We start from the raw sequence: 14216 nt of genomic DNA, 5'->3' as shown, positions 1-14216 counted from the left end.
AACACGTGAAGGGTCAAAGAACAGAGGTCACTCTCAAGGCTATGGAATCTATGACTGTCTAACAAATCTGATCCTTATAGCGTATGACAGTCTGTTACTACAAATGATAATTTATGCTTCGATCAAAACGTTGCAGGCTATAGGGAATATTTATCAAATGTTGGAATGAGGAAAAGTGGAGAGATATAACGAACCAATCAATCAGCTTCTGTCATTTTACAGGCTGCGTTTAAACTATGATGACAGTCTTGTTCTAGAAATAAGAAGAGGAGCTGCCGCAGCGCCTCTCCCCCTCAGCGGTTCCCGGCCGATGTCAAGCGACTGGTAGGCCACGTCACACTAGCGGATAGTCCCGACTCTTGGCGTCCGTGGCGGTTCTTGGTCCAGGCTGCCACTAAGCAGCCGGAACGCTGTTCTTTGTACTTGCAGCGCTCAGCTGCAGAAGATTATTATAATTTGGGCTTTTCTCCCAGGAATTTCGATTGGTTGCTGTGACTGATTTAAGGTAGGGAGGGCTTGGTCTCCTTGCTGGTTATAGTTTAAGCCCTGGTGTTCCGCTCGCTGGTCTCTGTACTGCTGTAGTTCCGGCTCCTCTCTACATGCCTTTAAATTTGACCGTATATTTGACTGTATATGTAGCTATTTAGAAGTTAAACTGAGGGCATTGTTAAAAACCTAAATAATTAGTTGGAGACCATCAATGGCCACTCAGTTTCGCCATTGATGGCTTACATAGCGCTGGCCACCCCTAGGCATCTGCGTTGGACATTGCCAGGGAGGGTTCCAGAAGAATCATCTGCTGCTAAGTTGTGCAAAGTGTAGCCCAACATCTAACGTTATCTGAAGAGGGCATTAGATGCCAGGGCCAAGCAGTACGGAGCTATGTAAATCTGACAGCCTAGCAGCCCCATTAGAAACTTGTGGAGGGTCCGCGGCAGTTCCATGGTACATCCTGGCAAACAGATCACACCAGAGCACCATCAGCCCCTCAGCAGCTGTAATGAAGTCAATGCAATATGCAAATACAATAAAAACTGGGCCCATTCTGCTCTGCTGCTTCCAGTAAACTTCTCCTGTACTCAGAATGAACTAGCAACAGGTGGGCAGTAGTGGACCACAGCAAATGGAAGGTGAGGTGCAGGGTTGGGGGGGGGGGGGGGGGGGGGTGAGGGTTCTGGCAACAAAATAAGTAGAGCAGAGCCTTCAATATGGAGGCTGGGAGATTGCTAGAACTATTCAGAATAAGCCTGCATTACGTACAGAGGTGGTGTACTGGTGATAGGGAACACAGGTGCAGTAACAAGTAACAACAAGTAACAGTGTCTGTGTAACTTTCCTTCAGACTGAGGGGGTGATTCAGAGCTGATCGGAGATGTGCGAAAAAAAATGCACAGCTATGATCACAATCTCTGACATGAGGGGGACGCCCAGCATGCCAGGCCAGGCCCTCCCCTCTCCCGCAGACGTGCGAAAGTATCGCACATTGGCGATGCTTTCGCACCTGGCGAGTAGCTCCCTGGCCCCTGTTTTTGGCCGCCGCGGCCCACCCCACAAACATTGTCTTTGCATCTCACGTGTGCGCACAGGGCTTGAGACGGTGAACGCTGAATTAGGCCCTGAATTAGCAGAAAGTTCTGCAGTGTGGACCTAATCCATGTTTGTTTGTAGATGCAACTGCACTTTTCTAGGTTACAGGGTTGCTAATGTTGGCAAGTGTTGCTGCCGCACAAGAATTGAAAACAGAGATGACCACCGGAACCATCGCAATATCATTCGCAATTACGTACACATTTGCAGCCTATGGGCAAAAAAGACGAAAATCGATGATACGGGTAGGCTAATGGCTACGCAGACTGGCCGCAGCGACGCAGGTGCCATGTTTTTGCACATACAAGTCTGCAGCTGACAGCAGATACATGCGCCAAAAAACAGCCATGACACACCTGCGTTTTTCCAGCCACTCCTTGCTAACTCCAAATGGTCACTTCCTGTCAATCACTTCTCCATGAAACCCTCATTGCGAGCGGGATCGCAACGGCAGCTGAGGATGTGCGCTGTGACAACTTGGTGTAATGGTAAGACGGCTCTTGCATAGTAAACACAGAACCTTGGTGGTCATTCCGCGTTGATCGCTCGCTAGCAGTTTTTAGCAGACGTGCAAACGCTACGCCCACTGGGAGTGTATTTTAGCTTAGCAGAAGTGCGAACATTTTTACAGCAGAGTGCCTGCAAAAAAAATTTGTGTAGTTTCAGAGTAGCTCAAAACCTACTCAGCGCTTGAGATAACTTCCGCCTATTCAGTTCTGGATTTGACGTCACACACCCGCCCAGCGTTCGCCCAGCCACGCCTGCGTTTTTCCCGAACACTCCCTGAAAACGGTCAGTTGCCACCCAGAAACGCCCACTTCATGTCAATCACTCTGCGGCAACCAGTGCGACTGAAATGCATCGCTAGACCCTGTGCAAAACTGCATCGTTCGTTGTGCCCATACGTCGCGCATGCGCATTGCGCCGCATGCGCAGGACTGCCGTTTTTTAGCCTGATCGCTGCGCTGCGAACAATTGCAGCTAGCGAACAACTCGGAATGAGCACCCTAGTTCACATGGGAGACTGAGTTGATAAATTATAAATGTTTAGTGACCTTTATTCCGTCCACAGGTTCTCCCAGAAGTTTAATTTCAAAGACATACATGAACCTGTACACAGGATAACCGTGCAGAATAAGTGCTGGCTGAAAAAACAATTGTCCTCTAATGCGTTTCTTCTGACCTCCATCAGTTACTTCAGAGGATCTGTGCATGTCTTACCCCCTGCACACATGCTGCCAGGGATTTGTGCCACCCTACACAGTAGCCTGTTACACATACAGCGCCACCCTCAGCAGCTTGTTACACATACAGTGCCACCCTACACAGTAGCCTGTTACACATACAGTGCCACCCTACACAGTAGCCCGTTACACATACAGTGCCACCCTACACAGTAGCCCGTTACACATACAGTGCCACCCTACACAGTAGCCCGTTACACATACAGTGCCACCCTACACAGTAGCCTGTTACACATACAGTGCCACCCTACACAGTAGCCCGTTACACATACAGTGCCACCCTACACAGTAGCCTGTTACACATACAGTGCCACCCTACACAGTAGCCTGTTACACATACAGTGCCACCCTACACAGTAGCCCGTTACACATACAGTGCCACCCTACACAGTAGCTTGTTACACATACAGTGCCACCCTACACAGTAGCCAGTTACACATACAGCGCCACCCTACACAGTAACCTGTTACACATACAGCGCCACCCTCAGCAGCTTGTTACACATACAGCGCCACCCTACACAGTAGCCAGTTACACATACAGCGCCACCCTACACAGTAGCCAGTTACACATACAGTGCCACCCTACACAGTAGCCCGTTACACATACAGTGCCACCCTACACAGTAGCCTGTTACACATACAGTGCCACCCTACACAGTAGCCTGTTACACATACAGTGCCACCCTACACAGTAGCCCGTTACACATACAGCGCCACCCTCAGCAGCTTGTTACACATACAGCGCCACCCTACACAGTAGCCTGTTACACATACAGTGCCACCCTACACAGTAGCCCGTTACACATACAGTGCCACCCTACACAGTAGCCTGTTACACATACAGTGCCACCCTACACAGTAGCCTGTTACACATACAGTGCCACCCTACACAGTAGCCCGTTACACATACAGTGCCACCCTACACAGTAGCTTGTTACACATACAGTGCCACCCTACACAGTAGCCAGTTACACATACAGCGCCACCCTACACAGTAGCCTGTTACACATACAGCGCCACCCTACACAGCAGCTTGTTACACATACAGTGCCACCCTACACAGTAACCTGTTACACATACAGCGCCACCCTCAGCAGCTTGTTACACATACAGCGCCACCCTACACAGTAGCCAGTTACACATACAGCGCCACCCTACACAGTAGCCAGTTACACATACAGCGCCACCCTACACAGTAGCCTGTTACACATACAGTGCCACCCTACACAGTAGCCTGTTACACATACAGTGCCACCCTACACAGTAGCCCGTTACACATACAGTGCCACCCTACACAGTAGCTTGTTACACATACAGTGCCACCCTACACAGTAGCCTGTTACACATACAGCGCCACCCTACACAGTAGCCTGTTACACATACAGCGCCACCCTACACAGTAGCCTGTTACACATACAGTGCCACCCTACACAGTAGCCCGTTACACATACAGCGCCACCCTACACAGTAGCCTGTTACACATACAGCGCCACCCTACACAGCAGCTTGTTACACATACAGTGCCACCCTACACAGTAACCTGTTACACATACAGCGCCACCCTCAGCAGCTTGTTACACATACAGCGCCACCCAACACAGTAGCCAGTTACACATACAGCGCCACCCTACACAGTAGCCTGTTACACATACAGTGCCACCCTACACAGTAGCCTGTTACACATACAGTGCCACCCTACACAGTAGCCCGTTACACATACAGTGCCACCCTACACAGTAGCTTGTTACACATACAGTGCCACCCTACACAGTAGCCAGTTACACATACAGCGCCACCCTACACAGTAGCCTGTTACACATACAGCGCCACCCTACACAGCAGCTTGTTACACATACAGTGCCACCCTACACAGTAACCTGTTACACATACAGCGCCACCCTCAGCAGCTTGTTACACATACAGCGCCACCCTACACAGTAGCCAGTTACACATACAGCGCCACCCTACACAGTAGCCAGTTACACATACAGCGCCACCCTACACAGTAGCCTGTTACACATACAGCGCCACCCTACACAGCAGCTTGTTACACATACAGTGCCACCCTACACAGTAACCTGTTACACATACAGCGCCACCCTCAGCAGCTTGTTACACATACAGCGCCACCCTACACAGTAGCCTGTTACACATACAGCGCCACCCTACACAGTAGCTTGTTACACATACAGTGCCACCCTACACAGTAGCCTGTTACACATACAGTGCCACCCTACACAGTAGCCTGTTACACATACAGCGCCACCCTCAGCAGCTTGTTACACATACAGCGCCACCCTACACAGTAGCCTGTTACACATACAGCGCCACCCTCAGCAGCTTGTTACACATACAGCGCCACCCTACACAGTAGCCTGTTACACATACAGTGCCACCCTACACAGTAGCCTGTTACACATACAGCGCCACCCTACACAGTAGCCTGTTACACATACAGCGCCACCCTCAGCAGCTTGTTACACATACAGCGCCACCCTACACAGTAGCCTGTTACACATACAGTGCCACCCTCAGCAGCTTGTTACACATACAGCACCACCCTACACAGTAGCCTGTTACACATACGGTGCCACCCTCAGCAGCTGGTTACACATACAGTGCCACCCTACACAGTAGCCTGTTACACATACAGTGCCACCCTACACAGTAGCCTGTTACACATACAGCGCCACCCTACACAGTAGCCTGTAACACATACAGCGCCACCCTCAGCAGCTTGTTACACATACAGCGCCACCCTACACAGTAGCCTGTTACACATACAGCGCCACCCTCAGCAGCTTGTTACACATACAGTGCCACCCTACACAGTAGCCTGTTACACATACAGTGCCACCCTACACAGTAGCCCGTTACACATACAGTGCCACCCTACACAGTAGCTTGTTACACATACAGTGCCACCCTACACAGTAGCCAGTTACACATACAGCGCCACCCTACACAGTAGCCTGTTACACATACAGCGCCACCCTACACAGCAGCTTGTTACACATACTGTGCCACCCTACACAGTAACCTGTTACACATACAGCGCCACCCTCAGCAGCTTGTTACACATACAGCGCCACCCTACACAGTAGCCAGTTACACATACAGCGCCACCCTACACAGTAGCCAGTTACACATACAGCGCCACCCTACACAGTAGCCTGTTACACATACAGCGCCACCCTACACAGCAGCTTGTTACACATACAGTGCCACCCTACACAGTAACCTGTTACACATACAGCGCCACCCTCAGCAGCTTGTTACACATACAGCGCCACCCTACACAGTAGCCTGTTACACATACAGCGCCACCCTACACAGTAGCTTGTTACACATACAGTGCCACCCTACACAGTAGCCTGTTACACATACAGTGCCACCCTACACAGTAGCCTGTTACACATACAGCGCCACCCTCAGCAGCTTGTTACACATACAGCGCCACCCTACACAGTAGCCTGTTACACATACAGCGCCACCCTCAGCAGCTTGTTACACATACAGCGCCACCCTACACAGTAGCCTGTTACACATACAGTGCCACCCTACACAGTAGCCTGTTACACATACAGCGCCACCCTACACAGTAGCCTGTTACACATACAGCGCCACCCTCAGCAGCTTGTTACACATACAGCGCCACCCTACACAGTAGCCTGTTACACATACAGCGCCACCCTCAGCAGCTTGTTACACATACAGCACCACCCTACACAGTAGCCTGTTACACATACGGTGCCACCCTCAGCAGCTGGTTACACATACAGTGCCACCCTACACAGTAGCCTGTTACACATACAGTGCCACCCTACACAGTAGCCTGTTACACATACAGCGCCACCCTACACAGTAGCCTGTTACACATACAGCGCCACCCTCAGCAGCTTGTTACACATACAGCGCCACCCTACACAGTAGCCTGTTACACATACAGCGCCACCCTCAGCAGCTTGTTACACATACAGTGCCACCCTACACAGTAGCCTGTTACACATACAGCGCCACCCTACACAGTAGCCTGTTACACATACAGTGCTACCCTACACAGTAGCTTGTTACACATACAGCGCCACCCTACACAGTAGCCTGTTACACATACAGCGCCACCCTACACAGTAGCCTGTTACACATACAGTGCCACCCTACACAGTAGCCTGTTACACATACAGTGCCACCCTACACAGTAGCCTGTTACCAGGGCCGGTGCAAGGTTTCTCGGCACCCTAAGCAAAACTTCTGCCTTCTGCCCCTTCCCCCTACCCACCCTTCAGATGCAAGGCATGCTGCTCTCAACCCCTACTCTGTTAAATGTCTGCTGTTCTATCCCCCCTAAAATCTGTGTGCATGCTGCTGCTCATCCCCCCAGACTGTGTGCATGCCTGCTCCTTATCTCCTCCCCCCACCCCCTCACCACACCGCTGCTCTCGCCCTCTTTCCTTATCAATGCAGAGAATGCACTGTGCAGCCACCTTACCTGCAGGCTGCGATGCAGATTTGGAACTGAGTAGTCTGTGAAAGAGCCTGGAATGAAGAGCAGTGCTGCATGTCACCCCCAGCCAGGACTCCAGGAGCTGTCAAAGTTACTGCCAGTGCCGGGTGGAGGTGGAGCTGGAAGCTGCAATACGGGAGCTTAGCAGTCACAGCTACTGTAAGATACGCATTCAGGGGGATTGCAGTGGCTGTGAAAGGTAGGACTATGCTACCTTTTTTAGGCAGCTGTAGCAGGCCGCCCCCTCAGGTCCCGACGCCCCTAGGCAGCTGCCTAAAGCTGCCTAGTGGAAGCTCCGGCCCTGCCTGTTACACATACAGCGCCACCCTACACAGTAGCCTGTTACACATACAGCGCCACCCTACACAGTAGCCTGTTACACATACAGCGCCACCCTACACAGCAGCTTGTTACACATACAGCGCCACCCTACACAGCAGCTTGTTACACATACAACGCCACCCTACACAGTAGCCATTTACACATACAGCGCCACCCTACACAGCAGCTTGTTACACATACAACGCCACCCTACATAGTAGCCATTTACACATACAGCGCCACCCTACACAGTAGCCATTTACACATACAGCGCCACCCTACACAGCAGCTTGTTACACATACAACGCCACCCTACACAGTAGCCATTTACACATACAGCGCCACCCTACACAGTAGCCATTTACATATACAGTGCCACCCTACACAGCAGCTTGTTACACATACAGTGCCACCCTACACAGTAGCTTGTTACACATACAGTGCCACCCTACACAGTAGCCTGTTACACATACAGTGCCACCCTACACAGTAGCCTGTTACACCCTACACAGTAGCCTGTTACACATACAGCGCCACCCTACACAGCAGCTTATTACACATACAGTGCCACCCTATACAGTAGCTTGTTACACATACTGCGCCACCCTACACAGCAGCTTATTACACATACAGTGCCACCCTACGCAGTAGCTTGTTACACATACTGCGCCACCCTACACAGTAGCTTGTTACACATACTGCGCCACCCTACACAGCAGCTTATTACACATACAGTGCCACCCTACACAGTAGCCAGTTACACATACAGTGCCACCCTACACAGTAGCCAGTTACACATACAGTGCCACCCTACACAGTAGCCTGTTACACATACAGTGCCACCCTACACAGTAGCCATTTACACATACAGTGCCACCCTACACAGCAGCTTGTTACACATACAGTGCCACCCTACACAGCAGCTTGTTACACATACAACGCCACCCTACACAGTAGCCTGTTACACATACAGTGCCACCCTACACAGCAGCTTATTACACATACAGTGCCACCCTATACAGTAGCCTGTTACACATACAGTGCCATCCTACACAGTAGCCTGTTACACATACAGTGCCACCCTACACAGTAGCCTGTTACACATACGGTGCCACCCTACACAGTAGCTTATTACACATACAGTGCCACCCTACACAGTAGCTTGTTATACTTACAGCACCACCCTACACAGCAGCTTATTACACATACAGTGCCGCACTACACAGTAGCCAGTTACACATACAGTGCCACCCTACACAGTAGCCTGTTACACATACAGCCCCACCCTACACAGTAGCCTGTTACACATACAGTGCCTGTTACACATACAGTGCCACCCCACACAGTAGCCTGTTACACATACAGTGCCACCCCACACAGTAGCCTGTTACACATACAGTGCCACCCCACATAGTAGCCTGTTACACATACAGTGCCACCCCACAAAGTAGCCTGTTACACATACAGTGCCACCCTACACAGCAGCCCGTTGCACATACAGTGCCACCCTACACAGTAGCCTGTTAAACATACAGTGCCACCCTACACAGCAGCCTGTTACACATACAGTGCCATCCTACACAGTAGCCCGTTACACATACAGTGCCACCCTACACAGTAGCCCGTTACACATACAGTGCCACCCTACACAGTAGCTTATTACACATACAGTGCTACCCTACACAGTAGCTTGTTATACTTACAGCACCACCCTACACAGCAGCTTATTACACATACAGTGCCGCCCTACACAGTAGCCAGTTACACATACAGTGCCACCCTACACAGTAGCCTGTTACACATACAGTGCCACCCTACACAGTAGCCTGTTACACATACAGTGCCACCCTACACAGTAGCTTGTTACACATACAGCGCCACCCTACACAGTAGCCTGTTACACATACAGCCCCACCCTACACATTAGCCTGTTACACATACAGTGCCACCCTACACAGAAGCCTGTTACACATACAGTGCCTGTTACACATACAGTGCCACCCCACACAGTAGCCTGTTACACATACAGTGCCACCCTACACAGTAGCCTGTTACACATACAGTGCCACCCCACACAGTAGCCTGTTACACATACAGTGCCACCCCACACAGTAGCCTGTTACACAAACAGTGCCACCCCACACAGTAGCCTGTTACACATACAGTGCCACCCCACAAAGTAGCCTGTTACACATACAGTGCCACCCTACACAGCAGCCCGTTACACATACAGTGCCACCCTACACAGTAGCCTGTTAAACATACAGTGCCACCCTACACAGCAGCCCATTACACATACAGTGCCACCCCACAAAGTAGCCTGTTACACATACAGTGCCACCCTACACAGCAGCCCGTTACACATACAGTGCCACCCTACACAGTAGCCTGTTAAACATACAGTGCCACCCTTCACAGCAGCCTGTTACACATACAGTGCCACCCTACACAGTAGCCCGTTACACATACAGTGCCACCCTACACAGTAGCCCGTTACACATACAGTGCCACCCTATAAAGCAGCCTGTTAAACATACAGTGCCACCCCACACCACAGCTTGTTACACATACAGCTCCCCCTACACAGCAGATTGTTACACATACAGCTCCCCCTATACAGCAGCTTGTAACACATACAGCAGCTTGTAACACATACAGCTCCCCCTATACAGCAGCTTGTTACACATACAGCTCCTCCTATACAGCTGCATGTTACACAAGGTTCCCTTGCTCATTACATCAGTCCTACATTATACTGTTTCCTTACTTGCTTTTCCTGCAGTGCTGTCTCTCCACAGGACGGAACACTTACTGGGGTAGGGACAGAGATTCCTGCAGCTGTATGCAGCCTTGCACTGTTCAACTACTCCACCCCCCCAGTGGCGTGCGGTGAGGTCATTGGCTGGTGAGGCACTGCAGCTATAATGATCCGCAAAGTCCGTCGATGAACCTTACCGCCACTTGTGATGTTATGGAAGTAGGCTGACAGTGCCTGCCTACTTCTATTTTTTTATTTAAACATTTATTTATTTTTTGCAAATATGTGTTTTAGGTAGCCCTTGAGTTTAAATAGTTGGGGCATTGGGATCAGAGGTACCCCTTTTTTACATATTACGGCAGACAGCACCCCTTTTTACACATTACGGCAGACAGCGTCCATTTTTTACACATTACGGCAGACAGACCCCCTCTTTTACTCATTACGGCAGACAGCGTCCCCCTTTGTTACACATTACGGCAGACAGCGTCCCCCTTTGTTACACATTACGGCAGACAGCGTCCCCCTTTGTTACACATTATGGCAGACAGTCCCCCTTTTTTTTTTACACATTACGGCAGACAGCATCCCCCTTTTTACACGTTACGGCAGACAGCGTCCCCATTTGTTACACATTACGGCAGACAGCGTCCCCCTTTTTACACGTTACCGCAGACAGCATCCCCCTTTGTTACACATTACGGCAGACAGCGTCCCCCTTTGTTACAGATTACGGCAGACAGCGTCCCCCCCCTTTTTTTTTACACAGTACATCAGCAGACGAGAGAGAGAGAGTGAGAGTGAGAGAGAGATTGAGAGAGAGTGTGTGTGTGTGTGTGTGTGTGTGTGTGTGTGTGTGTGTGTGTGTGTGTGTGTGTGTGTGTGTGTGTGTGTGTTGTTGTTGGTACTCGCCTTGGGGGGGGGGGTCACGATCCACCATCCACAGACACTCTCCTCGGGTCCTGGCAGCTACGGCGACGCTCTGGAGCAGACAGCCGGCGGCAGCAGGAAGCAGGTCTCAGGGGCTGAGTAAGGACGGCGGCGGTGGGACTCAGGTAAGACGGCAGCGGCGGGACAAGGGGAAGGCGCGCCTCACACTGGTAACAGCAGCGGGACAGAGACTTGGGCAGAGACCGGGACTCGCAGCTCCCCTCCTGCTCTGCGGATTCCGACCTGACAGAGGCAGCCGGCAGGTTCACTTCCCGCTCCACCGCTGCTGGTGGTGGTCAGTCTTAGCGATAGGGGCGTGCTATGGGTTGAAAGCACGCCCCTGTCACTCCCCTGTCAAAGCGGCACTTCCACTAAGTGCCGCTTCAGCATCATTTTTTAATGGGCTTTCACTGCCCAATTCTTGGTCCCGTCTCCCTGCTTCCTGCCCTCTGCACTTACAGCGGGAGGCACCGACAGCGGTGCCTCCTAACCTCATTTAAACTAATATTTTACACACTAGGAATCATTAAAATAATATAAAGCCTAACGCATATACTTATGACACAGAATATGTGTCATAAGTATTTTCTTTATATTATTTTAATGATTATGACAGGGGAGGCACTGCCTCCCCTGCCTCCCCTGACTGCACGTCCCTGCACCCCCCTCCATTCCTTTCCCTGCTCTCCAGTCTCCACTTTCTTCCCCCTCCCATATGCTAAATAGCCATATAGAACAGATTAGAGAAGAGGCCTTAACTCCCAACATGATCCTATCCAGGAGGGACAGAACGCTCTGTTCCTGGAATTCCCTCTGAATGTATGATTGACGTCACTTGTGCTGAAACACCTTTCTTATCCCTTTACCTGTTCAACACAGGTGCTGGCAATCATACACTAAGAGGGAAGTCCAGAGTATTGTGTCCCTCCTGGAGAGGGTCATGTTGGGGGGTATGGAAGAGGCCGACCCTTTTAAAATCCCGGAATTAAGTGAATTTAAAATCAAATTCAGCTTGTGGTTGACTTGCAGCTGCTTGTGAATGCATATTCTCCAGGGTAACACTACACCAGAGGTCCTCAAACGTGGTCCTCAAGGCCAGTCCAGAACACTGTGGCAGTAAATTCTCAAGTGTGAATACAATCAGACCTACAGTACCAAATTGTCCTTCCTGGGACTGTCCTGCCGTCCCATCCACGGGCCGCAGCGTCCCGTGGTGGGAAGTTGGGTGGAGCACCAGCAGGTGAATAGATGCTGCGTGCATGTGTGGAGACAGTGGGATCGCAGTCTGAATTATTTTGTGGAGTGCGCACGCGCAGCCGTCTCACTGCGCGTGCGCACCCCGTGAGCCCAGTGAGATGCTATCAGCATCTCAGGGTTGCGATTGCCTCTGCCTGATTGACAGGCAGTGGCGGGCGTGGGGTTGGAGGGGGCGTGCCAATGGCATTAGAACGCCGTTGGCGGGGTACGGTCCAGACAATGGAGGCGTGTCTGGACTATTGGGTGGGGGCGGGCCACGGCGGCTGCATGACATCATTCGCAGCCGCTGTGACCCAGGACGCGGCAGGTAGCAGGGGGCTACTTGCCAGGTACAAAAGCATCGCTGCTATGCCATGCTTTTGTACCTGTTGGGGGGGTAGGGTCTGACATGCGGGGCGGACTAGCCCTGTGCTGGGTGCCCCCCCCCCCCTGCATATCTGAGTAAATGCTCGTAGATGTGCTATTCTAACAGTCTACTCTGTGTCTGCCATAGGAGAACAACTTGACATACTGTCAGTGGCGTAAGTTCTTTCCAATTGCCCGGAGGCAAAATAAATGTTGGTGCCCCCCCTTCCCCCCGTATTTACAGTAAATAAATATATGTATGTTTATATATCTATACACTGTGTACATATTTCATTGTCTTCTATATTAAATCACACAATTCTTAGCAGTCGTAGCCAGGATTAGAACCCATGACCTGTTACACTGACTGCAGGCACCTTACTGATGGAGCTATTTGCTCCTGTAGAGGAAGCATGAGAATTCTAACTATGAGTAGTTAGGTGTAATTGTCAGAGAAGTAACTTTATATAGTAAGAATTCTCATATTTCCTATACAGGAGCAAATAGCTTCATCAGTAAGGTGTCTGCTTCCAGTTCACCAGGTCGTGGGATCTAATCCTGGGTATGACACTTGTAAAATGTGTATCTATAATAAAAAGGGTGTGACTTGTAACGTGCAGGGACCAGTGAGGAAGTGGGCCATTAAAGAGATAGCAGCAGCAATCAATTAACTTAATTAAATGGTGTCACAGCATGGGAGGAGAGGTGCCCACTTCAGAACAGGAGCCCGGCAGCAGATGCCTCCATTGCCTCCCAGAGTTTCGCCTCTGCATACTGTAGCATTATAGGTGTTCAACATACTTATTATAGGCTATGTACAGTATAGCTTATATAGCTGCTGTGACAGGAATCACATCGATGGAGTGTAATCCTACACACTTTATTTCCACGTCGGGCAGAATACAGCTTCACATCTAGGTTTTGCAGGTCAGGTTTTACAGGCAGTTCTTAAAACAGCAGTATAACAAAGTTCTGGTAATCACAAACAGTGCATATTCCAAATGGCTCCTAACCCATACCTCCCAACTCTCCCAATTCCAGCGGGACACTGTCCAGCAGCAGTTTACCGCGGATGGGGGGGCAGTTGGGGGATCCTTTGATCACCCGCTGCTCTGCTCTGAAAAGCAGAGAGTGATCCCTGAATAGATACCGTGCATATGCGCACGGCATCTGTTCAGTGAGGGGAAGTGAGCCGGGGGCTGCCCAGCTGCCCAGGGAGCATTGGAACGCCCCCAAAATGGCTCTGTGCCGCAAGGCCACATCCACTC

At 50.7% G+C, this 14216-nt stretch overlaps 1 pseudogene; it reads right to left on the bottom strand.

Annotated features, from left to right (window-relative positions):
• Positions 1–10533, bottom strand: part of LOC134908894 (cytochrome P450 2K6-like) — an 81390-nt pseudogene extending 70857 nt beyond the window's left edge.
• Positions 10534–14216: the final 3683 nt, after the last annotated feature.

Source organism: Pseudophryne corroboree, chromosome 4, assembly GCF_028390025.1.
Source record: "Pseudophryne corroboree isolate aPseCor3 chromosome 4, aPseCor3.hap2, whole genome shotgun sequence".
Classification (NCBI taxonomy): Eukaryota; Metazoa; Chordata; class Amphibia; order Anura; family Myobatrachidae; genus Pseudophryne; species Pseudophryne corroboree.
The sequence above is the reverse complement of the archived record's forward strand: the minus strand, read 5'-3'. Positions and strand labels throughout refer to the sequence as shown.